At 41.1% G+C, this 26,598-nt stretch overlaps 2 long non-coding RNA genes across 6 annotated transcripts; both read right to left on the bottom strand.

The window, feature by feature from the left end:
• Positions 1 to 6: 6 nt before the first annotated feature.
• On the bottom strand, positions 7 to 14,910 carry LOC121672175. Of its 5 annotated transcripts, none has more exons than XR_006018792.1 (6): positions 9,912 to 14,909; positions 9,606 to 9,776; positions 8,364 to 8,522; positions 5,234 to 5,337; positions 1,609 to 1,738; positions 7 to 559 (listed from the first exon to the last, which is right to left on the bottom strand). It is a non-coding gene; the product is annotated as an uncharacterized LOC121672175 (long non-coding RNA). The 5 variants fall into 5 exon arrangements; XR_006018790.1 differs by lacking the exon at positions 7 to 559 and adding an exon at positions 7,694 to 7,811 and having other exon boundaries at positions 744 to 1,738; positions 9,912 to 14,910; XR_006018791.1 differs by lacking the exon at positions 7 to 559 and having other exon boundaries at positions 744 to 1,738; positions 9,902 to 14,910.
• A 7,919-nt stretch (positions 14,911 to 22,829) lies between these two features.
• LOC121672174 lies at positions 22,830 to 26,330 on the bottom strand. Its single transcript, XR_006018788.1, has 3 exons — positions 26,049 to 26,330; positions 23,880 to 24,052; positions 22,830 to 23,196 (listed from the first exon to the last, which is right to left on the bottom strand). It is a non-coding gene; the product is annotated as an uncharacterized LOC121672174 (long non-coding RNA).
• Positions 26,331 to 26,598: the final 268 nt, after the last annotated feature.

The following is a 26,598-nucleotide window of genomic DNA, read 5'->3' as shown; positions in this document are numbered from 1 at the left end:
GCGGCACCGCCCCGCCCGGCACTGAGGGGGCACGGCGGCACCGCCCCGCGCTGAGGGAGTACCGCGGCACCGCCCGGCCAGGCACTGAGGGGGCACGGCGGCACCGCCCCGCGCTGAGGGAGCACCGCGGCACCGCCCCGCCCGGCACTGAGGGGGCACGGCGGCACCGCCCCGCCCGGCGCTGAGGGGGCACCGGGCGGCAGGGCGGGACTCTGAGGGGACACGGCGGGGAGGGCTGAGGGGTCACGGCGGGGACGGTGGCGCCCACGACAAAGGGCGAACGGCCGAGGAGCTCCAGCCCTCCAGAACTGAGGCGCAGCGCCACAGCCGCGGGTTCCTCCGAAGCCAGCCCAAAGCTGCAGCCTGGCTGGGAGGAGATGCCGTGGTAAATGGGGTAACAAGCGCTGTTTTCCAGAGCTTGCTGAAAAACCTGCCGAGTTCCACCAATCCCTTTCTAAACTGAGGGCAAACCCACCAGCCTTCCGTGACCTAAGGAGAAACAACCGAAATGGAGGGAAAACACGTTCGCTGCAGGAAGGGGAAAGGATCTTACTTCATTCTGTGGAGAGAAAACAAACAAACAAACAAACCCACACAACCACAAAAGCAACCAACTCCCCCCCGCCCCCCCCCAAAAAAAAAAAACCACACACACAAAAAACCCACTACCTAAAACCCACCAAAAAAATAAAATTTAAAAAGCCACCAAACACTAAACCCACCCCAAAGGCCAACACCAAAATACCAAGATGAAATTTATTTGCAACAGATTGGATTTGATAATACACTGCATTGAAGCCTTCCAAACAGACAGGACTTTGCATTCAGTGTAAGCCAGGACAGTTCCAGACTATGTCAGATCACTGTTTAAGCAGCGGTATATAAAAAGATTGTATCTTTCTATGTTACAGAACATTCCCTTCAGAAGCATGGCGCTTCCAGCTCAGAGGTCGCATTTTTCTTAGCAATGCTAGAGTTGAACTAAGATTTTTCCTAACAGCAGCAGCTACAAAGAGCGTGGGGGAGGGAAGTATCTCAGCCCTACTTGATTACAGTTTCTTAGTGACAGACTGCGAACAGCAGCAGTTTAAATCAGGTTCTTCAGAGAATCTGGGGAACCAACCAAAATTCTTCAACCTCATGCAAAGCAGCCACCTCCTCTCCATCAATTGTCTTCTGCAGGAAACCTCCTCCTCCGAGCCATTTCACCCACCACTTTATTCCTTCCATGTTCAGAGTAAAGTTTTCCAGGCTGCTTTTTTCCCCCATTTGGTCATTTTTTTCTAATAACATTATTTAAGTAGTCTGGAAGTGATGTATAGATGTAGATGTATGTGACCGAGGAATATATCCTATGATTAAAAAAAACACTAACCAACAAAGAAAAAAACATCAGAAAAAAAGAAACCGAAAAGGGATTATTATCCCGTTGTAAAGACAGGAGATGGGGAGAGAGAGAAGAAACTAATTTGTGTTGGGTAATTGCAGAGAGATTTTGAGTTATAGAAGAGTACTGTAGCTAGAGGGAGGAAGCATTGCCATTCCCCCTCTCCTTTAAGCAGTTTCCCAGTTATCAGATGGAAAAAGCAACTAAAATATTGTCTCTACCTCAGACTCTGGAGTTTCCTCTTGTGGCAGTAAGGGTGACAACAGAAATGAAAAGACTTCTAGTATGTTATGGCTTGCACTGATCTCAGTAAGGGTGGGGATTAAAACCCATCAGAAACTACCAGATAAGCTACATAGGGAAACAAAAACAGAGTTGAGGAACATCAAGCATGCACCATAGAACTGTTAAGGTTGGAAAGGACCCTTGAGATCAGAGAGCCCAACTGGTAACCTAGCACTGCCAGGTCCACCACTGAACCATATCCCTTAAGCACCACCCCTACTTGTTTTTGAAATCCCCCCAGGGATGGTGACTCCACCACTTCCCTGAGCAGCCCGTTCCAGTGCTGTTTTGTTGAAGACATTTTTCCCAATATCCAATCTAAACCTCCCTGGCACAACTGGAGGCTGTTTGCTCTTATCTTATTGCTTGTTACTTGGGAGGAGAGAGCAACACCCACCTGGCTACAGCCTCCTTTCAGATAATTGAGTGATAAGGTCTCCCTTGAGCCTTCTCTTCTCCAATCAGTTATTGCTGCCTTCACAGCTGCTCCTTGTAAGACTGATGCTCCAGACGCTTCAACCATCTTAATTTCCCTTCTCTGGACACACTCTGGCATCTACCAGCACTCCAGTAAGGAGAACTCATGTTATTTTCTCTCTACACATAAACATTTCCATGACAAAAGCGGGTAACTTCAAGGACTAAAACATGAGAATTCACTGTGCTATCAGGAGGCAATGGTCTAACCTTTTCAGGCATCTGCCATGGGCAACAGTAAGTGACAATGAGCCATGTTTTGTTGGACAGTTTGGCTTGTCACCTCATAAAGCCGAAACAGAAACATCTGCAAATCCTGAGGGGGGTGGAAAAAGAAGAGGAATAACTGTAAATCCAACTGGTCTTTATAGGAACCAGCTTTGGCACGTGGAGCCTCTGGGCATTGACGCGGTTCGGCCGCGCGGTGGCGGCACCGGCCCCGCCACGGGCCGGGATGGGACGGGGCTCGTCCCGCTCCAGCGGCACCTTCCAAACTCTGCTGCGGGTTGTGTCGGAACAGCAGCCGGGACAGCCCAGCTGGTGATGGAACTGTGGCGCAGCACGAGTCCAACTCACAGCAGGAGCAGTATTTCATAGAACAGTCTAGATTGGAAGGGACCTTAAAGCTCATCTTGTTCCAAGCCCCTGCCATAGGCAGGGACACCTTCCACTCGACCAGGTTGCTCCAAGCCCCATCCGATGTGGCCTTCAACATTTCTGGGATGGGGCAGCCACAGCTTCTCTGGGCAACCTGTGCCAGTGCCTCACCACCCTCACAGTATAGAGCTTTTTCCTAATATCTAATCTAAACCTACTCTTTATGTGAAGCATTCCCCCTTGCCCTGTGACTCCACGCTCTTAAGTCTCTCTCCATCTTTCCTAAGAGTTCCCTTCAGGTACTGGAAGGTCACAGTTAGGTCACCCCAAAACCTTCTCTTTTCCAGGCTGAACAATCCCAATTCTCTCAGCCTTTCCTTACAGCAGAGGTGCTCCATCCCTCAAATCATCTTGGCATCTTGGTGGCCTCTTCTGGACTGTTTCCAATCCTATGCTGTGGCCCCAGAGCTGGAGGCAATGTTCCAGGTGGGTCTTACCAGAACAGAGGGACAGAATCCCCTCCCTCCCCTGCTGCCCACAGTGCTTTGGATGAAGCCCACGACACAACTGGTTTTCTGGGCTGCCAGCACACATTGCTGGCTCATGTCCAGCATCTCCTCCACCAGCACCCCCGAGTCCTTCTCAAAACACAAACTGACCTATCAGCTAACTTAGTTTTATTCACAACTATGCCTGAACAGGCCTAACAACTGAGTTGACAAAAAATGCTTGCTTTTAGTAACATAATTTGAGAATAGGAGTAAGTTAAAGGAGGACCAAGTTACTGAACTGGCACACAGTGGCACGAAATCTTCATGAGAACATGTTGTCAAAACAATTGTTCTCTGATTCCCACAGCAGGGCCACTTAGAGCACTCTTTCCCACTTAGAGCATTCCTGCATCAGCTCAGCACAACATATTCCACTTTTGGCTGCCTTGAGGCAACAGTTTGGGGAGGGATACTCTAAAATAGTTCACTTTTCTTAACAGCAAAGGAGGAAAGAGTAACTACTATAGAGGTCTTTACAGAGTTAGGCTGCATCTGGAACTAAACTAGGCTGGATTTTCCTCCAGCACAGACCACATGCTCCATGATTAGGCACAAAAACCCCTGTTTTTATTAGAGGTATGTGAAACCTCCATGTCAGAGAGAACCCCTTTGATTTACACCAAAATTTAGTTAGTCCAAAAAGACCAGACAATGTATATACAAGCCTTAGAATAAGTGGGACTGTTCCTTCAGAATTTAAAAAATGAAACATTTTTGTGTTTCCGTAGCTTGGTATTTGTGTTCCACTTGGGGAACTTGGGGTAATTAATGATCCCATTAGTAAGGTATTTCAGGATGAAAGGTGGACTTTGACTTCAAATCACAACTTTTATATAGACCAATAATAGCCCAGAAAATGTAAAACCTGCTAAAAACAATTAGAGACCCTCTATAGTAACACCTCCCTCAGAGAGGAAGTCCTCTTCTAACAAAGTATTTCCCAAAGTAAAGTGAGACTGGGAAGCAGGAACCTAGTGAACCTATTGAATCATTGCAGAACCAAAATCAAATCCAGTATAAAGGATCATTATAATTTTGTATTTTTTTAATCCAAATAAATGCTGCATTTTAGAGTTAGTAATATATTTTAATTTCTTCATTTTATTTGTGGGTTTCCATTCCCTTAAAGGTCCCTTGAGGAATCAAGCTAGAAAACCAACTGTGCTATGAAATCATAGGCAGCTCTGCCTCCTGGAATAGTGCATGATGTAACACAAAATGACAGACTGGGCTGTGAGCTAAAGACTGTAGATTTCTGCAGCTGCTGAAAAAGCTTTCGAGTCAGGACTGATTTTAGAAATGAGCAAAACAAATACTCAAAACCCCTGGTGCTGGCTGAGCAACCGTCCCCCTCAATGTCACCCTGTCCAGCTGCTTCAAGTGCACAGAGCCCGGGATCCTCCCAGCCCAGGGAGCAGCCCAGCCAGCCCTGCTCTGTGCCCCGGGGCAGGAGGGGAGGCCCTGAGGGCAGCATCCTGCATTAAAGGATGGATACACACTGCTCCTCCCATCCCTCTGCCCACATTGCCATTCTGTCCCATGGACATGGATCCCAGGAAAGCAGAGTATGCAGAACTGGAGCTGTAGGGTACTGCTCTGCAGAGCTCACTCATCCCAATCCCCCCACCAGCATTTTAAGGAGCAATGGTCCTTAACACAACTGCCCTGCCTCTGCTGCAAATCCACATTTTGCCATTTCATTAATGAGAACAAAATAATTTGTTCCTGGGATGGCAAAAGGTTGTTTTTCCTATTCTGCTCAGAAGTCTTGTGCCAGCAGAGGCCAAATTATGTTGTCTGGTCTTAATTTTGTTTCTTTTTCAGAACGAAAGCATAAAAGAGATCAGTGTCATTGTTCCTGATCATATAAAGTTTGTTCCTTTACAGCAATAACTAGAAGGTTGGGGTCAAAGCAAGGAGTCACACGGAGACTTACCAGACTAGGCACTAAATCTCATTAAGCTCTCTCCTCTGAGCACCCTTTTTGGATCAGAGACATATCTGGGCCTGGGGATGTAACATTTCCAATTCAGTGCAGAACTGCAGGAAGAAAAAGACGAGAGTCACAGGCCATTCACCAGCAAAGGACACAAAGGAGTTACTGCTGTGCCAGTTTTTCTTCCCTCCAACCAAAGTGTGCCCAAGAGGGCTTTTTAGATTAGTTCCCCAGGCCCTGTGGACTGAGTTAATCTCTACGAGCATGTTAAATGGTTAAACAAAAATTTGCTTTTTTTTTTTTCCGGGCTGCATTATTAGTTCAGCAAGGATGTAATTTATGTCCTCTCTTTGGGATAAAAGAATAAAGGGACTTTTTGAAGAATGCAGAGAAAGTGGGTTTTTCTGCGATATGCAGCATTTGAAAAAACGGTGTCTCAGCTTTACAGCATAGCTTTTGACTTTGTAGTGTTTGTTCATTTTGCCTCACACATTTTCACAGTGCCTTTATAATGCACTGTTTATATGTAATTTGAGCAACTGTTTTTTCAGCCTTATCAGTTTCACTTGTAAATTCAACTTGTATTTATTGAAATATTTTACTTACGGAGGACTAACACTTTCTTATATATGAAATAATGTAACAAACCAATGTTCTACTCAAGGGAAAGGCAAAAAAATGTAGCAAACATACAAGTCATAGTAAAATATCAAGGATGGGATAGTGCTATGTTTTTAGAACTGTGCCAAATAATTGACCTGGATACTTCACAGTATATTAGGCAGATTTTAAGGAATTGTATGTATTGATCAGAAGAGCAAAACCAAGTGTTCTGCACAGTATTGTCTGCTTCCAATATGCTTTTTTTTAACCTTTTCGATTTAGAAATCTGTGACATTCAACAGACATTTTAAAGATCTACAAAAAAAACACCTTCTGGTTATTTAATCTGGGGAAGCAATAAATTACAATATTTTGTCACAGGAACTGGCAAGCTCCTTGCTTAGAATTCATGCAAAATGAATTCTAAAACATGTACATAATCAATTCTGCACCATCTTAACTGTCCTTTGTGTTCTAAATACTAAGAAATTTTTTGGATATATTTTTTATATGTTCAGCTGAAGATTATTTCTGTCTTGCCTTCCTCAAGGCTAGAAATTCCAGCCATTTTTGCTAGGATCTGGCTAACAGTCTGTCTTGCCTGTCTCCTGACTGTCTCAGGAAGCTTTGTATCAGCCCCTCACTCTGAGTACTGGTAGACAATTTTTCTAATAGCTGTGTGCTTTAGAAGCCTATCAATATATGAAATAAGAAAACTACAATGGAACAGCTCTTGATCTTTTTGGAACATTTATCCTGTCAGCAATAATCAGAGATAAGAAGTTCTCCTGTGGGTTGTTTCTTTTACCTTGCAAAATCTCACTGCCTTCATTTATTGCTCGTGTCAGTTATGCACAACTTCAGCTATCACTATGATCAGAATTGTTTCTAGAGGGTAGGACATCCTAAATCCTGCCCTGCAAACCTGAATTATAAAGGTGGTGGTGAGCAGGTGCTGAGGCAAAATGTACGTTTTTCCTCCTTCCTATGCATTCTGTAAGATGAACCCCACAGTAACACTCGCTGCTGCGGGTTTGGTGCCAATGCATTGCTAGAGAACAGACAGAAGGGGTTTCTGGTTAGAACAGCCAGAGAAAATTTACAGGAACACATCTTGCAGCTGTGAGCACTTGCACTTGAAAACTCTTTACTAACTAGTGCTTGGCATCTTTGCACTACAAAATCATTCCATGAGAAAAAATGTACTTGAAAGAGAGAGAGGTGCAAAAAGTCTGCACAAGAGACTGGCGCTTGCTGTACAAACATGTATATTCACCAACACTATTTGCTTTAATAGTCATATAGAAACAAGGCTCTGTTCATTAAAACACTTCACAGCTGCCAAGTATTCAAGCAGAATGATCCTCTTATATTTTCGAATTCAACAAGAAGTGTTATTAAACTTGCTTCGACCTCAGCATGATTTGTTTGTCCATGAAATAACCTTAAGACTTTTAAAAGCAATAGTGACAATAACTCAATGAACACAGTAAAATACACACTGTGGAAGGACTCAACTGGCAAGAGCTTCTGAAATACATATGACAGGAATTTGGATTCTGAAAATGCACTGAATGCAAGATATTCTTACAAAATATTCCAGTTTCTCATTCCTTTTTTTTTTTAAGCCACCTGGAGACTTTTGAAGGAGATGGAGACATGCAGGAGTTGTACTTAACAACCAGGAGGATATGACACAAAAAAAGTGGTTTTGCTACTCAAAGTATTTCAGCATCTAGGAGGAGAAGAATCACTGAATGCACTGCCTTATAACGGTTGAGAATGCAGAATTTGTGAGTCACTGTACACTGCCTTCAAACTACGTTTATACCATATTATATAACGCTGCACGCTCACCTGTTGAACAGAGTTAATTATGAGTCAGGGATCTCTTCACATCATTCATTTCCTTCTCACTTGAGAGCTGACTTTCACTCTTCACTGAAATAACCTCTCTCACAAGACAGTGATTAGTCTGACAAATTGATAGAATAAAATACCTTCAGCCCCTTTATGGGACCTCCTCTAGCATTCAGGCCAGCTACAGCTAAGTGCAATACATTTTTTGGATTTCTTTTATTCCTTAGTGGCAAACAAGGAATGTCTTAAATAAGACAATCCCAGCATATGTTTACCTATTCAGTTTCAGAAGGTCCCACATTATCCTTCAACAGTTAAAATTCACTTTCAATACAAAACCCTGAAATACTAGGAAAAAAACTCACTAGGAATATGGGGAGCAGAGCTTAAAAGTGCCCACAGAGCTCTCTCAATTAAAAATAAGGAAAAGGAAATCTCCTATTTCACCTTTTAGTGGGAGGTTACCTAAATACATCCTTTCAATATAGGAGAACAATATTGAGCACCAAAATCATCTCTGCCTCTAACCCAGATGTCCATAGAGTCAGGTTCCTGAGCTTCATTGCCTCCATCTGGATCAAGAACATGACTTCACTGCATGTCTTTCTCTTCAGACAAAATTATTCTCCCCAAGCTCAAGGAGGCCCAAGGTCATAAGAGAACTCACCTTGAAAGTCCTGTTGTCAGGGCATTAGGAACAAGGCTCCACACTCCAAGTTTAGCTGCACTGCCACCCTCGCTGGCTCAGTCTCTAGACTTATATGGAACAAACAAACACAGGATGGCTTTGCTCTGAGGACACCAGCTGTCCTCAAACATCACAGTTCTGGTGACAGAAGAATAGAAAAGACAAATGAGATTAGTCATCACATGAGATCCATTTCTGCAAGTCTTCAAACACAAGATCTTGTGTCATGCTAACAACATTAGGGGATTTCCCCAACTTTGTCCCTTAAGGAGATTGCAATAAAAAAACTCCCCTCTCCCTTCTCTACTAAATAAGCTGCTCAGTTTTATTTTCTCTTAAAGACATTTTTTTTTCAGCTTTGCTAATCACTCTGAGTTTGTGTGCTAAGCAGTCAAGTCGAAAAAAATACTTCTCTTTGTTCAGCCAAGTTGTAACTGTATTACAATTGAACCATGTTGTGTCAATGGTTTATGTGTAGCTTGGGAAAAAAAATAATATATCCACTCTCACTACTAGGATTTGGTTGAGGAGGTGATTGTTTGGCATTTTTTAAGGAATGGGTATATTAGGCTAAATTCACAAGTGGCATAAACCTCCTAAAGATAACAGCAGCAAACTGTTTCCTCAACTGGGCTATGCACTTTTGCTTCTTCTCTCCTTCTGTGTGTTCATGGTTTAGTTGCAGAGAGTAAAGATTCATCTATTAAACAGAAGATGTTGTCATCCATTAATGTATTCCTGACCACAACTAAATCCTGGTGAAAAGATGCCTTGTAGTACTATGAAGACACTTGGGCATAAATTATTAGGCAGTCTACACTTAAATACAGGAAGTCTAGCTTTAGCATGATCAGAAAGGTATTCCAGACACATTCCATGGGCTTTGTTTCAATCCCTGAGGATTGCATGAGGGCTGCACAGGCACCTTGGTGCTCATATGTCTGTATTCACTATACTTCCCATGCTCCTAAGAATTTATGCTGTGGAAAGAGCTGTATATCCTACCAGATATTCCATTTCACCAGAAAGTCTGCATCCCTACACCAAGAGTCATGGCTTGGCTTCTTGCCAAGTGGAAGAGAGATGAAAGCAAACACAACCAACTCTATAGGCCATAAGAGAGCAAGAGTAACCCAAACTAAAACAAAAAGAAAGAACGAAAAAAAGTAGGCCTTCCCAGGTCTATAGAAGAAAATTCTTGAAAAAATTTGTTGTCCTTACCAGAGGGGAGAAACTCTGAATGAGCAGTGGGCAGAACAGCTCATAGCCAGTCAAAGGAGCTGGATATTCCTCTCACAAATACAGGTGTCCACACAGAGCAATGGCCATGCCTGGTAAGGAAAGTCACATCCTGGCTCTTGCATTCTGCTGTTGCATCTATGACCACCACTTCTATCAGAAGAGAAATGCCAAATGGCAGAAGTTTCATCTTCCTGACTTCATACCCGTTATGTTAGAAAGCTAAAGGTGCAGCATACAACTCCTATTAATCTGGAGCCTTAATCTGTCACTATTACTTTTACTCACCGTTGTGCAGCTTGCAGGCTGTGGTTCACACCACCCTTCATTCAGCAGCAGATTTCAGAAGCACTGTGTACTTCACCATGTGTCTTTAGACCTCCATGCCTGTCCTACCTCAACATAAATTTAAAATTCTTTTCTTAGAAACCAGCAGTATCAGAGGTTCACTGTAAGAGAAGTCACAGGAGTCGTTTAAGGTTTTTCTGTATGGGAGAATACTCCCACTCACATCCTGAAGAATGTGGGGAGGTTCAAACAAAAGGATCTGACCACATGTCTGAGACTAAACCAGCAATGCATATCTTCTTCTACCCACACCCTACTCCCGAAACTCAATCTGTTACAAAACCAGTTCCTTTCCATCTGCATGCAAAACTCACTATTTTATGTTATCACTCTTGCTCAGAGTCCAACAGAAAAAGCAAGAAATTGTTAGTGGCAAAGAGTGGCAAATCTTGAAATAGTTTCAGTCACAGACGCACAGAGAACACTGTAACTTTTCTATAGAAACATTTACGAATACAAGTCCTTTCTGACTATTCCACTGACATTGTATCCTTAGACTTCAATCACTTCATCCCCTCTCAGATACTAAACTGTACTGGGCTTCATTCTGTAATGCTGTTGGTAATGTTTTCAAATGCTATATGCAGGGTAACAGTAGTCTGGGAAAGTTCTAGTCAGGAAATTATGTAAGATATTAGCTTTATTTTGTTCCTGCAATTCTAGAAGTCTTCCAGATCTTTATGTCACCGGCTGCATGTGATTATCAACACAAAACCCCAGAGATCTTCTTGCCATGACTATAATTAATTCCAATATTCAGGTATGGAATACATAATTTGCAAGAATATAGGCCCAAAATTTAAGGTAATCCATAAGAAATTCAACAATGCTTCTCTTCATGCCATTCTGGATGTTTCGCCAGTCTAATTTAAAACTGCCTCTTTCCTTACATATTGTTTTTTCAAACATGCTTTCAGTTATTCCTAAGAACATTTACATTAGCAGGATGGAACCTGTTGAGTCCAACTTTAAAAATCCAGGTGATTTTAAAATAACTTCATTTTTTTAATCTCCCCCCCACTACCCAAGAAGAACTGTCTGCTTGTTAAAGACATCATCAGTTGTGACTACTACTTGTACACTGGTATAATTTCTTCTCTTTATGAATAAAAATGTTTGCTTTCAAATGCCATTTACCAGTTTCTCCCCTGATATAACACTGTATATTCTTTTCTTTACCAAGAGAAGTGGAGTGGTTTGGGGTGTTATGGGCCACTAAAACTGAAATCTGCACTGGCAGGATTGCTTCTGAATAGTTCTGTAATAAGTCATTGTGAATTTAACAATGGAAAGCACTGCCAAAGCAGGGAAATCTGTTCAAAACCCCAGATTTTATTCTAAGCATCTTACTAAAATCACAGGCTCTTTCCTGCTTTTTAGATAAACAACACAAATATTTGCAGGGAGGTGGGGAAATAAAACTCGTTCACTTTACTTGTTTTTTCACAATCTAGACTTACATTCAGCCACTTTTCACCTCCAAGACAAAATCCTGCGTCATCAAAGAGCAAATTCAAATCCATTCATGTGAAGTTAATTCCATTTGGTCACACCAATAACACAGAAGCACACAAGGAGGTTACAGCTGGGTAGTGCAGTGTAAGAGACAAACTCTCAAAATGCAGCTAAGAAACCACTGAGCCTGTGCTTTGCTACTACCACCACTGGTTTTTGTTCCACCACTGCTACCAAAGAACCAGGCACAGCTGTGTGAAAAACTCTGTGCTGATAGTGGGGCACAGCCTGCTCATGCCTGGCCACTCTTCCACTGGCAAAGGAATGTGCTCTTTCCTGCTCTGCTTTCTGTTTCAAAACTACAAAGGAGATACTTCCCAATAAACAGTAAAACATAAACAAAAAAGAATAAAATGTCTTCAAAAGTGCCTCTGGGAAATGGACAATGCAAGAACTCTCAATGCTTCGTTATATCACAAAAGGAGAAAAAAATATTGAAAAATAAGACTCATTGCATCGATAATTTTAAAAATAATTATGATTCTATATTTAGAAAACAAGTCAGACGCTGGATTTCACAACCATATGTGGAAAACATTAAAGGGAAAACTGGATGGGATTGCCAAGGCACTATGGGGCCAAGAATTGCTGCCTTTTAAACTCACCCCGAAACACTGGTGGGGGGGTGGGGAAGTTTCACACAGCTTTCCTCTATATCTACTGCTAAAGTAAATTTGACTGGCAATATGCAAAAACTGGCAGGGCTGCAATGATGCTGACAGCACCAGAACAAGCTGGGCAATTTTGGGACAGTTTCCGGTGTTACTGCCCATTTTTGGCTAGTTTGTGAATAAAAAGGAATTCTCAGTCTTATTATTGCAGTGCTTCACTTGGAAGTGCATGGGAGGACTTTCACAGTGAATAAGCAGCACACATTAGCCAGAATTTTACTGCCAACAGTAGAAAATTTGTGAGTATATTGTCAACATAAATAAAAATGAATGGCCTGAACATGCATTGTTATTGTTTTCTTCTGAATGTGTATGCCAAGGATTGCAAAAATGGTCTTGCTCACAGCCCTGAAAAAAACTACTTCACTATTAGTTTCTTCTTTTTTGAGAAAAGATTATACCCTGAAAATTCATAAAACTTAAAGAAGCCAAACAGCAGTTTTGCCAAAAGGCATATGGTCATGTTGGCACTTCCTCTGTCCAATCCTTTGCACATCCAGAGGAGCACTTCAATATTGATTAATTGTCAGAATGCTCACATGAGACAAGCAAACAGAAATCTGACAGCCAGATGCTACAAACAGCCCTCTATTCAGTCAGATCATGGATTATCCTATCACTTATTTTCCCCAGTACTTGCAGGCTGAATAAGATAACTTGAGTTGTGCGTTCTCAACAAACAGATTCAATACAGTGCATATTTACAGAATTAAGTACAAAGGTAAATGGATCATGGGACTGGGGAGAGAGAAGGAGCAGACCATTCCTTTGTAAGATTAAAAAACATCTTGGGATTTTTATTTGTAAACTATGCCATGCAATTCCTAAACTTCCTTTTCATCCCAGTGTTTCCCAAATACTTTGTCCTTCACAAGATTGTATTTGCCTCGGGGAAAAACCCAGTATTTCCACTGTTCAAGCATTACAACTTGGCAGGAGGGAAGAAGAAAAACCATATTTAGCTCTGTGAACCTGAAAGTTGCATTTACAGACTGAAATAATGCAGAGACCCTAAGAACAAGTGCCTCTCTCTTAAAAAAGACCCCAAAACTGCATTGAGGTATTTAGAGCCACAGCTTGTCCTCTGTCTTCCTTTTCATCACCCTGGAGCACGTGGCTCCTTAAAAGGATGTCTGTGCAATCCTTCCCTTCTCCAAGACAAAATACGAGAGGGGTCAAATGACTCATTTTGGATCAAGACCTCACAGGCCCCACCACTGCTTCACCCTCAAACAAAGAATGAGGACATGCAGAACTCCTCACAATACTCCCATGGGAAGATTCGTACTGAAGGAGTCAAGTGAATCAGTGGGGGAACAGACCAAAACCTGGCTCCCTGGGAATGAGATTGCAAAGGCTTGGATGCTGAAAGGACAAAATATATGGATTTAGTTCACTTGTTTGCCTTCTCAGCAAAACAGCATTCACAGCTTATCCAGAAATGAAAGCAGTCCTGGTGCTCAGTCCCACTCCCACTACCTGGAATGAGGGTGCTGTGGCTTAGCACAGCAATACAATCTGGGCTCATACACTGCTGGACAAATGGGGAGCAAACCTGCACACATCAGAACCCCAACAGAGATTTCACAACTAATACCTTGATATTCTCCTCAAAATCAGCTAGGATGGTCACATTTCAGAAATGACAGCTGACTGATTCTTAGACTAACTACCCTTGTGGTGACTCTTTAGCTCCTTCCTAGATGTGCTTTCCCTAGCACATTATAAAACTGCAAGCATTAGATATCTCATGTGTGTGTGCACAGAAAAAAGTATCTCCCATTTCCCTAAGACATATCAGCACAGGGGGTACCCCAAATGAGTTCCTACATCACCTTCTGAAGGCACTGGTTTTAAGGGATTACACAGTATGCTCCTACACCTGCATAAATATGACATTTGTCTGGGTACTGGGTTTCATTCTAGAGTATTTTGACTGCCAGCTGGTATTCTGAGAGACAGATAATGTAAGTAATTAACAGGCAGGACATTCTTCCAGCTGCTAATGCTGTAAAACAATTTCTAAGATGTCATCCCAGAATTAGATTTAATACTGATTAAGCACTTAATAATAATGTGTGGTGAAGACAAACAACTGTAACAGAATGAACAGTGCCCAGGAAGTGCTGATTTTTATCTGCCTGGCTTTCTGCCTCCACTGATGGCAGTCAATTAAAAAGCATTTTTTGCATGCAGACAGCAGTTTTCTGCTCTTCCTTCCTGCACTTCTCTCACATCTCTCTTAACAGTGATGTGCTTTCATCAGCAATGGGGCACCAGCAGCCACTGCCACAAGCCAAGTCACACTGAGATGTGCTCTGCTGCTCAGGAACAGATGTTTCTCCTTACAGCACACCAGGCAAGCTGGCTGTTCTGCACAAAAAAAACCTGTCTGCACCTGCTGGGCAGGCCAAGGAGAGGAGACAGTCATCAGGACACTCAGATCCATTCCATGTGCGCAGGGCACTTTCATGAGTCACCACATATTTCAGAGGTGGAATTCATCAGGTTTTGGTTTTCACACTCAGTTGTCAGAACAGGTGGACCCTTCCCTGAGGCTTTCTCAGCCCCAAGAGCTGCAGGAAAGGCCCCTGTCACTGCTCATGATGAAATAGAGAAGTTATTTCAGCCTTTGTGAGAGCAAATCATTCAGTGTAGGCTTCTGATCAGATACTGATACCAGTGATGTTGCTGGTACAAACTCAGTCATGTCTGGAAAAACAAGCCCTCCACAAATGTTTCATCAGCCAGGATCTGCATCTCATTATCACTTGTATCTTGCCCAGGCTCTGGAATTAGTGAATCCAAGTTAATGAAGACTCTCTGTTTAGCAAAGAGATCAGTTTACAATTAAAACTACATGTCTAAAATGGGAGTTGAACATTAGCATGTCTGTAGGGCTTATTAAGGTGAAGTACCCAAAAGCTGTAGGATAAATAGACTTAAACACATTCCAGTGACTTATATAATTAACAAAGATACAAAGTTCTTTAAAAATTTAAAACTGCAGCTCCACATACTGTCTCCAGCTCTGTCCAATCACCCAAGTAACCACATCCACCCTAATACAGTTATGGACTTCAACTTTAAAAGCATTAAACTGATTCTCATCTAGTGACATATTATGTTGACTTTGTTGAGAGCACAGTTAGGCTACTGCTACTTGAAATCTTCACCAAAAGCCCTCCAAGTTTGTTTTAATGTCACTTTTGACACACTGACAAAGCCAAAAATACCCAGTATTCTGTAAGAGCTAAGTGTTATGGATAGAGCAGATCTTAAGAGTTAAAGGCACTCAGTACTTGGATGCAATTCCTGGAAAAGCTTCAGGAAGCTTTCATTAACAGTGTTGAATCAGTAGGTATTATAACTTTGCTATTATACAGTTACTAAGCTGATTTTTCAGTACCTGCAGAAGCTTTGAATGTTTGTAAAATACTTTTTGTAAAACTGAACGACCGATTCTGACTATTACAAGGTTATTAGATCATATTTTTCTTCTACAGGAACATGTGCACTGTGTGCACACTGAGTGTCTGCACTGTTGCAGCTAAACCAGCCTGGACGCTGCACTGACCTCTGCTGAAGTTCGGCACTGCAGGGCAGTGTATAAATGGTCTGTTCTGGGGCAAATGCTTAAAGCTGAGGTAACTCCTCTCTGAACTTCACATATTAGATGGGAGTCAAATCAGCAATCTGTAAATGTTAGTAGGTACCAGTTAAACTCATTTTCTTCTTCAATGACCTCTCACTCCTAGCCCAGATGAAAGTGCAGCCCTAACACTGAAATATTGTTTTCTTCAAAAACTGCATTTATTATATACTGCTGCTACTGTGGAGCTGCTGAAAATCACGAAATTCATAATTATTTTCTAAACAGAAGCCAGTCAATGGCAACAATAAGAACCCTTCAACACTATTGAGAGAGATTAAATAAATAAATAAATAAATAAAAGGCAAGTGAAAGACTTTGTTGGAACATGAGAGACTATGAACTTCAGAGTTTTGTCCAGGCTACAGACTATTCAGCAGTACCTTGCCTTTGTAGGCTTTCTCTATATGACCACATAATATAAGAAACCAAACCCACAAAGCCCAAACAAAATAGAAGCAAACCACCCCCACACACCGAAAAATCACTGGGAGAAAAAGCACTCACACCCATCCCTCAGTGAAAAGCAGCTGTTGCTTACAAATACTGTAAGGAAGAAAAACCTCCTTCCAGGAAGCAAACAGCTGTAGCTTGAGGCTGGAAGTAGATGATACCTGCACATGATAAATCTCAGTCTGCAGCCATCAGAACATCATCAGTGATTTCAAAGATGTCCTGATTAATAAAACTGCATAATAAGGTGTTTTAAGTGTCCCTACTCTATCAAGTGCCTTTACTGTGGCCTTGTACAGTGGTTCATTTTAAACTGTGACTGGATAGAGGCTTGACTGTGCTGATAATCCAGTTATGCTTTGGGAATTACTGTGTACCACTTGATTAGATTAAGAGATAAAGAGAAATTAAGTACCACTTGCCATAGCTACATCAATATAGGCTTCTGTCACAGGCTTTACTGGAACAGACTACACAGACAAATTCTGAAGAGAGAGATGATACAGGCAAGACTGGTCCATTGCTGTTTAGGTTGATATGTGAACAAGCAAGACAGAAATTTAAGAGAGAGATATTACTCTCTCTTAGATTAATGAAGAGAAACAAGCTAGCCTAGTAAAAACACAAACAAGCCCCATTTCCAAAATGGGGACAATCAAACAAGCCACATCATCAGGAAACTATTTTTTTCCTGCTGTAAGTACACAAAATAAGCAGTGTTTGCTTTGGGGTGTGTGTGTGTATAATTTTTACCAGCAATAATTCTACTGCCATTGCTTAAGAGTACATTAAAGCAAAAGCAGCCAGGGATGTGATCCCATAATTAAGAGACTGGAGCATCTCTCATGAGGAAAGGCTGAGGGAGGTGGGGCTGTTCAGCCTGAAGAGGAGATGATCGAGAAGGGACCTCATCCATGTGTGTCAATGTCTGCAGGGACGGGTCAGAGAATGGAACAGGCTCTGGGACAAGAACGAATGGGACAAGAGGCAATGGGCAGGAATAGATGCCCAGGAATTTCCACCTCAACACAGGAAGAACTGCAGTGTGCAGGTGACAGAGCACTGGAACAGACTGCCCAGAGAGGGTCTGGAGTCTTCCCCACTGGGAAGAACTGCCCAGATGCAATCCTGTGCCACGGACGACCCTGTTTGAGCAGGGAGGCTGGGCCAGATGACCCCCAGTGATCCCTTCCAATCTGACTCATTGGTGATTCTGTGACCCACACAATCACACTGCTAGCACACTGCCAGACACTGCTTTTGCAGTTTTTGCAGTTAAATAAGCCATAGGTAAATGTCTAGACTAATTCTCTAACCCTACACTTCCATCTCACAAGAAAAATTACAGCCACTCTGCAAAATTTATAGTGGGAAAATTACATGCATTAATTGTCTTTTAAAAATACATGCTTTTGGTGGCAGGAAGTTAATTTGCTTCACACCACTGCACATTTTTCAGAGGTCTCTATGGAGTATTTTAAGAGTGATTCAGCAGTAATTCCAAAACAATTCTCATAAATTCTTTACCATGTATGGACACAGAAACTTCTCCCCCCTTTTTTTTGGAGCATGCTCTGCAGCTTACCAAATGAGTGTAAGATTTCTGATGCAATTTGAAAAAATGAACTTTGTTCTAGATTTTTAAGTTATCAGTTATTTCAGTTTGGGTTTGATACTTCACTAGTCAAGCAGAAACATTATTCACTGGTCAAAGGGCTGCAAGTCAAGACACCAGGCTCAATTTCCCAGGAGGGTGTGAGACCCGACTTGAAGCACTCAAGTACACTTTATGTGCCTTATTTTCTGTTGTATACAAAATACTTCACAAAGACAATACAGTACAGGACAAAACATACAGCATACATACACAAAAATAAACTTGTTAATAATAAAAACTTCTGAGAAATATTGTGAAATACTAAGAACTGAGTTTCATTTCTATTCTATAAAACATTTGGAAATATGCATGGAGTTGTACTGGGAAAGGGAAGAATTGATACTGAAATGAAAGCTCAGGGCACACAGCTCTTAAATCTTCTGATGGATCAAGATAGATGTAATTTCTCTCCAGGAAAAGTATAAAATGCTTGATTATTAAACTATGAAGTAGTTAAATTATTGCTTATTTCATATATTGCTGTTGGATAGTTTACTCTAGGATAACATACGATCTATTTGTAACCAACCTCCAGTCCTGTTATTTCTACAAGGTATGTAAAAATTGGCTACATTAAGTTAGTTACATGAAAATGGTATTTTAATAAAGAATCTATTACAGACTTTAAAAAAAATCCTGAACTTGTCATTGTCACAGTCAGGACACTGATTTTTAAAGAATAAACTGTTGAAAATTGTGCTTGGTTTTGTGCAAGGATTCCTCCTGCCTATTCACTACCTGACTGGTGGTCTTTTATCTAGAGATGTGTAGGGGTTAATGCCTTGAGCAAAAATTCCACATGCAACAGTTATGGGTTTTAGTGGCAGAAACTAATACATGATACAAAACAAGTAAAAAAAGCCCTATTTCTCTAAGTCACAGACCTCCCCAGCTCCAGACACAGGCAGTAAATTAACATATGGCCTTAAGGACCTAAGGATCTATAAAAGACATAAACCACGAATACTATTAAATGCTCAGTTTTGAGACTGGGCATTGATTTTTATTGTCAAACTGCACTACTGCTGCAGGCACAAGATTCACTACCAACTTCTGCTCTGTATTGATTTTGTTGAACAGCAATCAAGAGTTCAGTATTTAATGGGATGTAGCTCAAACTGGAGTTCCCACTTACTGCACAGAGGTTTTAATCAATTACATCTGCCCATTACATATTCTCCTTCACTCTGTGTAACTGCCTCCCATAAAAACATAAAAGAATGATAATGTCATTTTGCTATCATTAATCCTCCATGAAATTGCCTTTATTCATTAATTTAGTAACATTTATAGATCTTCAGCATGCAAGGCTTTAGAAGCAGTCTAAGAATTCTGTCAAAGATTTTCTGCATGGCTGCTCATCCTTGCCACTTGGAATCACACAACTGCAATGAAAGACAAGTTGAAGTATTGGAGAGAATAATTCCCTCAAGTTACACAGTTGACTGTGACAGTCAACTTGACCTTACCACATGGGGTCCAATTAAGATTCCTTTGCCATCTAGAATTTAAATAACTTTTACTGATGACAGTTAAAGCACTGAAGATAGCAAACCCTCTCCCCAGCACAAATGAAATATACTTTCTCTTCAGCAAAGAGGATGAAAATCACCAAAATAAATCCACCATGAAGCTGAAAATTTACTAACAGTTCCAGACCTTGCTGCATATGAACTCTTCAAACTGTGAATGAATGCTCTTGCACATGTAATTAAGCGAACAGGAATTCATTCTGGTTTTACCTTTTGCAACCACTTCAGGATGATGATTTCTGATAGAGACAATTTGTTACTACCATAAGAGCAAAGTAATGAAAACCTGAATACCTCATACACTTCCTGCATCCACTGCAAAAGCAAAGAGAGATAATAAGTGCAATTATGTGATGGGTTAGATTTTACATAGACATTTAAGTAATTAACAATTACAGCTGATAATATGAAACAGAGGGAACCATTAAAACCCATTTGTGTGAAAAGTTAGCTGGAAAATGCTTAAAATATAAAGCAGATATCAAATTATTCCTCACAAATAATATGAAGCAAAATATAGTAAGTCATGTCATACTTGAAATGTTAAAAGGAAGGAAAGCAAAGAGACTAATTAAGGCTTGGGGGCAGTAGATGATGGTTATAAGCATATGAAGTGACAGCATAGTCTGAAAGAATTTATGTACATTGCTAAAAATCAGTACTCCAACAGGAAAGTATCTTGGTTGATATAAAGTGAAAAGGATGAAAATCAGTTAACTAGATCAGGGTTTTTTCACACCTTCCCATTTATTTTACACCTTCCCATTAGACAGGCAACTGTGATCACTTTACAAAAAAGGCTGCTGCTGAACATCCAGTGGGCTTTAGGGTTCTCAGATTAGCCAGGCTGAATGTTAGCAGATAGATCTGATAGCAAGAGTTCTGATGGTAAGTTATTTCTGGGGGAAAAAAATGAAATGTGACTGAAAAAGAAAATTGGAACAAATGGTCACAAAAAAGAAGGAAAGAATGGTCTTGTCCTTTAAGTCTGCAACATCTGATGAATTAGAAATGTGAAGAATAAGCAGCAAGGAGCTTTCTGGCAAAACTTAGTTATTATGCTGGAAAAGAAAAAGGAAATAAACTAAAACAGATGTAGCATTTTCTATTTAAAAATTCAAACCTGTTTTTCAACACTGTTGAAACTGTTTAGCTCTTTCTCTTCTGAGAAGAATGTTCTGTAGACTGGATTTCACAAAGTAGTTTTTGAAATGGTAGGTGGTGATTTAAAGCAAAACAGAGTGAGCTTCTGAAAAGAAGTGATAATTGGCCACTGTACTGAGGCAAACTCCTACCCAATGCTGTGTGTTAACTACCAGAACTTACCATCTCCATAAACACAATTTCAAGTTTTAACAAAAGACACATTCAGTTGTTTTGCTCTCCTGTCAATGGAGCTGAAGCAGGAAAAACTCTTACCGAGAAGTGATACCTGCAAAGTGCAAAAGAAAATACATTTCTGGGAAACAAAACAAGAGGGGGAAAAAAAAAAAGTTAAAACAATTATGAGAAGGAAAGGCAAGAAGTAGAAAAAGAGCTGTCTGTTGGTTTTCCCACCTTCTCTGAGCTCTGTGCTAACTGATGCCACAGGGTGCCATGGATGACATCGATCATCCACAGGGTGAAGCAGAGAATATTTTTGTCACATCATTTAACTGATAATGGAGATTGCCTGTTCCCATGAAACAGCAAATGGTAACAGCTGAGAGCCAAAGCAGGGGTTATACATCCCTGTAGTCTTCCTCAGCTTCAGCTGGAAGGGCAGCAGGCAGATTGAAATTGGCTGGAGGTGACCCAAGTGAACGCAGATCCTTCTGGGAGGGTTCTGCCCATAAGTCCAAGAAGCTTCAATTAGCTGATCATGGGCATTGCCTGAGCTACTCCAATCAATAAACATAATCAATAGCACAGGTGTTTAGGTGGGCTCTAGTGGCTCCCTGTCCAAGACAGCTTGTCACAATGAAGCAGCATTCCAGTGACAACTGCAGGAGATACAGGAATCAGTGCTTCCTGCCACAAGGGCTCCTTGGATAACCTAAAAGTAACCACTGTGTGGATGATTTTGGTTATCAGTCCATTCAGCGATAAATAAAAATAAACATCTCTTTGCAGCTACACTGCTCTGCTTTCTTATTCAAGTCAAGCAACAATGGACAACTGTAAAACATGGAAAGAAGTTCAACTATGTGAAACATGCACAAGTATGAATTTAAACCTATGAACCAGTATGAATATCTCCCCCTGCTGCTGTAAGATTTCTGTGCTTAAATACTGGCATGATAAGTGCATTTAAACACAAAAATTGATCAAGTGATTAAATTACTGAACAGATTACGTCTTCACACAAAGCGCATACTCCTTCCCCACAGCCTCCACTCAAGAAGTGTTTCAAACTGAATTGCTACAAAGATTAAAATAATCATTCTGTTCACACCTCATGAGGTCAGAATGGCAACTAACACGCTTCATTTATAATGTGGCATTATCTGCTGGAAGCAGACTGATGTAATCTGAAGAGTAATGATCTTAAGTTAACATTCTTCTGTGTGTTCCTTTGCCACAGCCTGAGCTACCAGTGAAGGATTCAGAGCCGAGAGATTCCAGGGTTTCTCTGAAAGGAGCTTTTTCATGTGAGCCATTGAGGTCAGGCACCAGAGCTGGTCAGCTGCAGCAGTCCGAGACTCAGCACAGGCCAAGAGGTGTTCATGGGTGAGAATATTACCAATGTGAGCAGATCACACACCACACTAACATTCATTAGAAATGTACTTCAAAAGCCCAACATTCTCAATTTTGTAGCTCCCATCACCATGAGCTAATGCCTGGTCCTCTCCATGTCTCACATTTTAGATCACTGACACAAATGTGAAACACTGTGTAACCCATGTTTTCTATTTTAGAGCACTAAAACAAATTTGGGACATAATGTGCCTCAAGCACATGGAGCCAAGCAATGATTTTAATGGGAAAAACACCACCACGGGTCCCCCAAGTTATCCTCAAGTGTTAAATGCTTGGATATGTAACGAAGCATGAATCCAAAGCTGCTGCATCCCCTCTGTGTCACTAGGCAGCACAGAAAGGGAATCTAATCCCATGTGCTGAAGTGATGATCAAAATCAACCTGAAAGTACCAGGGGAACCCCAAAGCTGCACATGATTGTTCAAACTTCATATATCACTGACTTGGTCTGACAAGAGGTTAATTAAACAAACAAGTTTTGGCAGATGATCAGGTATGGTACATTCACAAAGGATGGGAAAGAGCTGGACAACTGATTCAGTAAGAGGAAAGCAGCACTGCCTTTTAAAAAGATTTAGCTGCTCATACCATCAGCAAAAAAACCCATCAAAATTTGGCCACTCTCTCAGACACATTCCACTTCCTTTCATCTTGAGTGAGCTCTCCTCAGGCTCCCATGGAAAAGTAGCTTTTTATTGGACAGGAATAAAAACAAATAAACTGTGAAGCTAATATAAAATTCAGCTCCTCTTAAAATCTCAAAATAAGACCTGTTCCCTTCCTCCACCCACTGAACTTTGCCAGACAAGAGCTAAGCAGTATTGGGTAATACCAAGGTTGAAGAATGAGCTTTTCAGGGGAGAATATCTTTGTTCTTAATTCCCAAAACCACATTACAACTTACCTTTATGAAAGTTAGAGAATGATAGATTAAAAAATAAAAAACCATCTTCTTGCAGCCAAATTGGAGCATGCTCAAAAGTCAGTCTGGAGACTTTGCACCTGAGTCACAAGCAAACCAGGAAATCATTTCATTTTTTATAGCACAACATGGAAATTATCTGTGCTGCACAGGTTAAATTATTTCTCTGTTATTTTGTACAATCATGATTTATAAATGAAAACTTGGGCTCAAAACACAAAGGATATGAGTGATTCTCTTACAAACAGTTCTTTATAGTAAAAAATAAATGAGCTAAACCAGCGTCCATACTCTCCCTAAAAAACAAAACAAAAACAAACAAAAAAATAAAGACAAAATTATTTAGCATTGTTTGCTTCATATCACTACCCTCTGCAGGGACTTCTCTGTTCATTCAGGTATCCACTTTCACAAGAGGACAACACGTTGTTCTCTATCCCTTAGTTTCTCCAAAACAATAGCAGCAACAAGTAAAGTCCTGTCCACATCAGAAATGCAGCAGGGCAGTTTTGAGGAGAAACCCATGTCAGCAGGCAAGGATTAGACACTTTACCTTGGGGCTAGGAGGAAGTGCCAAAGCATCCCTTACACAGAGAAAAAGAGCCCCATTCTCAGATGTAGCTGTGCCTGCATTTGAGAAATGGGCCACAGGGGAGGGTGCTCCATCACTGATCTTTATTTCTGATCGTGGGAGGGAAATGACTGACATCTGGTGAGAAGTGAAGCCCAGAATGTCTCATTGCCCACCTGTGCTCATACTTACATCACACTAAAAATCCTGAAGGACATGACAGCCTTGTCCACATTCCTGTTGTAATCCCCAAAATCCTGCAGTCAACAAGGACAAGCTTGCTGAGAAATTACTTTAGTCAAGTCAAATGCCTGTCCAAGTGTGGATGCTGCCATATGGTTTTCCATGTGATTTCACCAGATGAACTTGAAGACACAAAGGAATAAACACAAGCATTTTCTCACTGATGTGCCTGCTGGATCCTGAACTATTAGTAATATTATTGTCCCCAACCAATAACTGTTACCTTCTTCTACTAACCTTTGCAAATGAATTTCTAAACTAACAACAAAAACTGACTCAGAGCTCAGGCTCTCCATGAGCCATTTCCTGTAAGGGACACTCACAGAAGCATCACTGGTCTGACTGCTTTGTGTATGGCACAGCAAGATCCTGGACCTGAACACTCCTTGCTGAGGATCTTTTCCGGCACCTCAGGGCTCTGCAGTCTGTGCAGAGCATTAGCAGATCACAATACTCTTTGTTTAAACCAAAGTAACATCTTAGACCTCATTTACCACAGTTTTTACGAGTGCTTTGCTTTATTTTTAATATAATGATAAGCCAAAGTAAGCCTTTACATACATCTAAGTGACAATCAGATGTGTATCTCCTGAAAATCAGATTCTAGGGTGAGTTGTTGAAACAGAAGAAGGAGGAACACTGAAAACCATTGGGAAGGAATGATGACAGTGGGGGTCTTCTTGGCTTTCAGGAAGCAAGGATACTGGGAAAGAATGAAAAGACAAGTTGGGTAGAAAAACAATGCTGAGGGCACTCAAGGGTGAAGAGAAGGTAATGGATATGCACTGTACTTTATATTGAAAGGGTATTTAAAGCTGTGCTTGCTCTGCAAGGAAGAAACATGAAAAGAACATGAGAACTACCTAACAGACAGATCTCATCTCATTTAAACAGACATCGAGACAGATGCTGAAATAAATTGCAGAACACATAAAGCTGGTACTAATGTAAAAACCACTTTCCAATAATCTCATCACTAAGACTCAGAGCAGGTGATTTCATGAAGGCTGAAGCAAGAGTACTTCACATTGTCTAATCTCAGCTGCAGCCCTCAAAAATTTTTCTCCTACAGTCATGGTTTGCTGTGGGAGGATGTGGGGGCTGTAATTGTCCCACTGAGGGTTTTTGATGGATGATTGTATTTCAGATATGTGGACCTGTGATTCCCTAAGCCTTACTTTGACTTATTATTACATTAAAAATAAAACAAAGCGCTCAGAACACTCTGGAAAGAAATGTGAAAATGGCTGGTCCTAAAAAGATGTACTGCAAAAAGAAAGAATAGTTTTTATTTTCTTCATGTAATTTTAAATAAAATTAAATATACCAAGTAAATACAATGAATTTTACAGAAATCTTGGATGCAGGGCCACTTACTATGAAAATTAAGTGGAAAAATCAGTAGATCCTCTGTGACAGGAGGAGTCCAGCAAGTTTGTTCCCTACATCACCTTTCTTACATGGATTTTCCTAAAGTGATTGAAAGATGAACTGTCCCAAGTCATTCACACAAGCCCTTTGCCAGAGGTTACACTGAAAGCAGCAAACCCAGACCCACATCCGCTGTGCAAAGCCCGGTACACAAACAGAAATGGGTTTGTTTCCACCTAATGCTGAAATGGGTTGGTCAATACACGGTGAGGAGCAGAACTCAGTTACCCAGTGTTAAACAAGTTCATCTGCCAGAGCTCTTCTCTCTGAGTGCTTAGTCCAACTTGAGCACTTGGATAATGAGCAGCAGGTCCACAATAACCTAATTTTAGTCTTAGTGTCATAATCTTTGCAATCTGTTGTTCTTAAATTGCATTTAACCACCATAAATGAAGAAAAAAAAAATCAACTTCCCAAATGACAGGACCAGAAACATCAATAAAGTTATTCCTCATTTTCAAGTAAAATCAGCCCCAAGCTATTTAAAGTTGACATGATGTGCACAGCTGAGCACTTTGTGAAATAAACAGATCAGTAACTGACCTGAAAATGGTATTTAGGGGCAGAATTCTTACCTGCAGAGCTGTCCTATTGTCTCTTTCTTCAGTCCACAGAGCATGCTGACTACTTACTGTTTACACAGAACTTTCTACATTGAGTGCTGAACTCTCAAATCCACCTACTTACCACATGTCATTTGTGGTATGCAAATGCCAAGCCACTTAGGGTGCTGCTGTTTTTTCAGCAAGTGACATTTTCAAGGCATCCCCACAACAGCACGAAGATCACTCCACCAGAACTCGGGGGTTACCACTTAACAGATGAGAAAGCAGCCATGGTTTGCACTCAGAGACTGCTCCCTGCTCCTTGGGAATGGGATGTGTGACTCAGGAAAATCTGCTGGTTTGAAAGAGTACTTAAAATACACACAGCTGTATTTTAAGGTTTCAAATGCTTATATTATACAGTATAGACAACAGTGGTAGGAATATTCTTAAAATCTAGGCCTCCACTTTAAAGCTGCTATGCTGCTTCTCTTAACAGATGCTACCCTTACAAAACTGAAATCAAGCAGCCCTGGATACAAATTCATACCAGTCAGTACCAGACCCACATGTACACTGAGCTGCTGGTTTGCTGTATTTTGTTCCAGCTGCTTCGATAAGCACCAGGTAACTATTTAATGATGCTACATATGTCATACAAATGTGTTCCAAATTAAATCTGTACCAAAAAA

This window comes from Corvus kubaryi, unplaced genomic scaffold, assembly GCF_017639235.1.
Source record: "Corvus kubaryi isolate FWS band 111438036 unplaced genomic scaffold, C.kubaryi_AGA036_p1.0 39985, whole genome shotgun sequence".
Classification (NCBI taxonomy): Eukaryota; Metazoa; Chordata; class Aves; order Passeriformes; family Corvidae; genus Corvus; species Corvus kubaryi.
The sequence above is the reverse complement of the archived record's forward strand: the minus strand, read 5'-3'. Positions and strand labels throughout refer to the sequence as shown.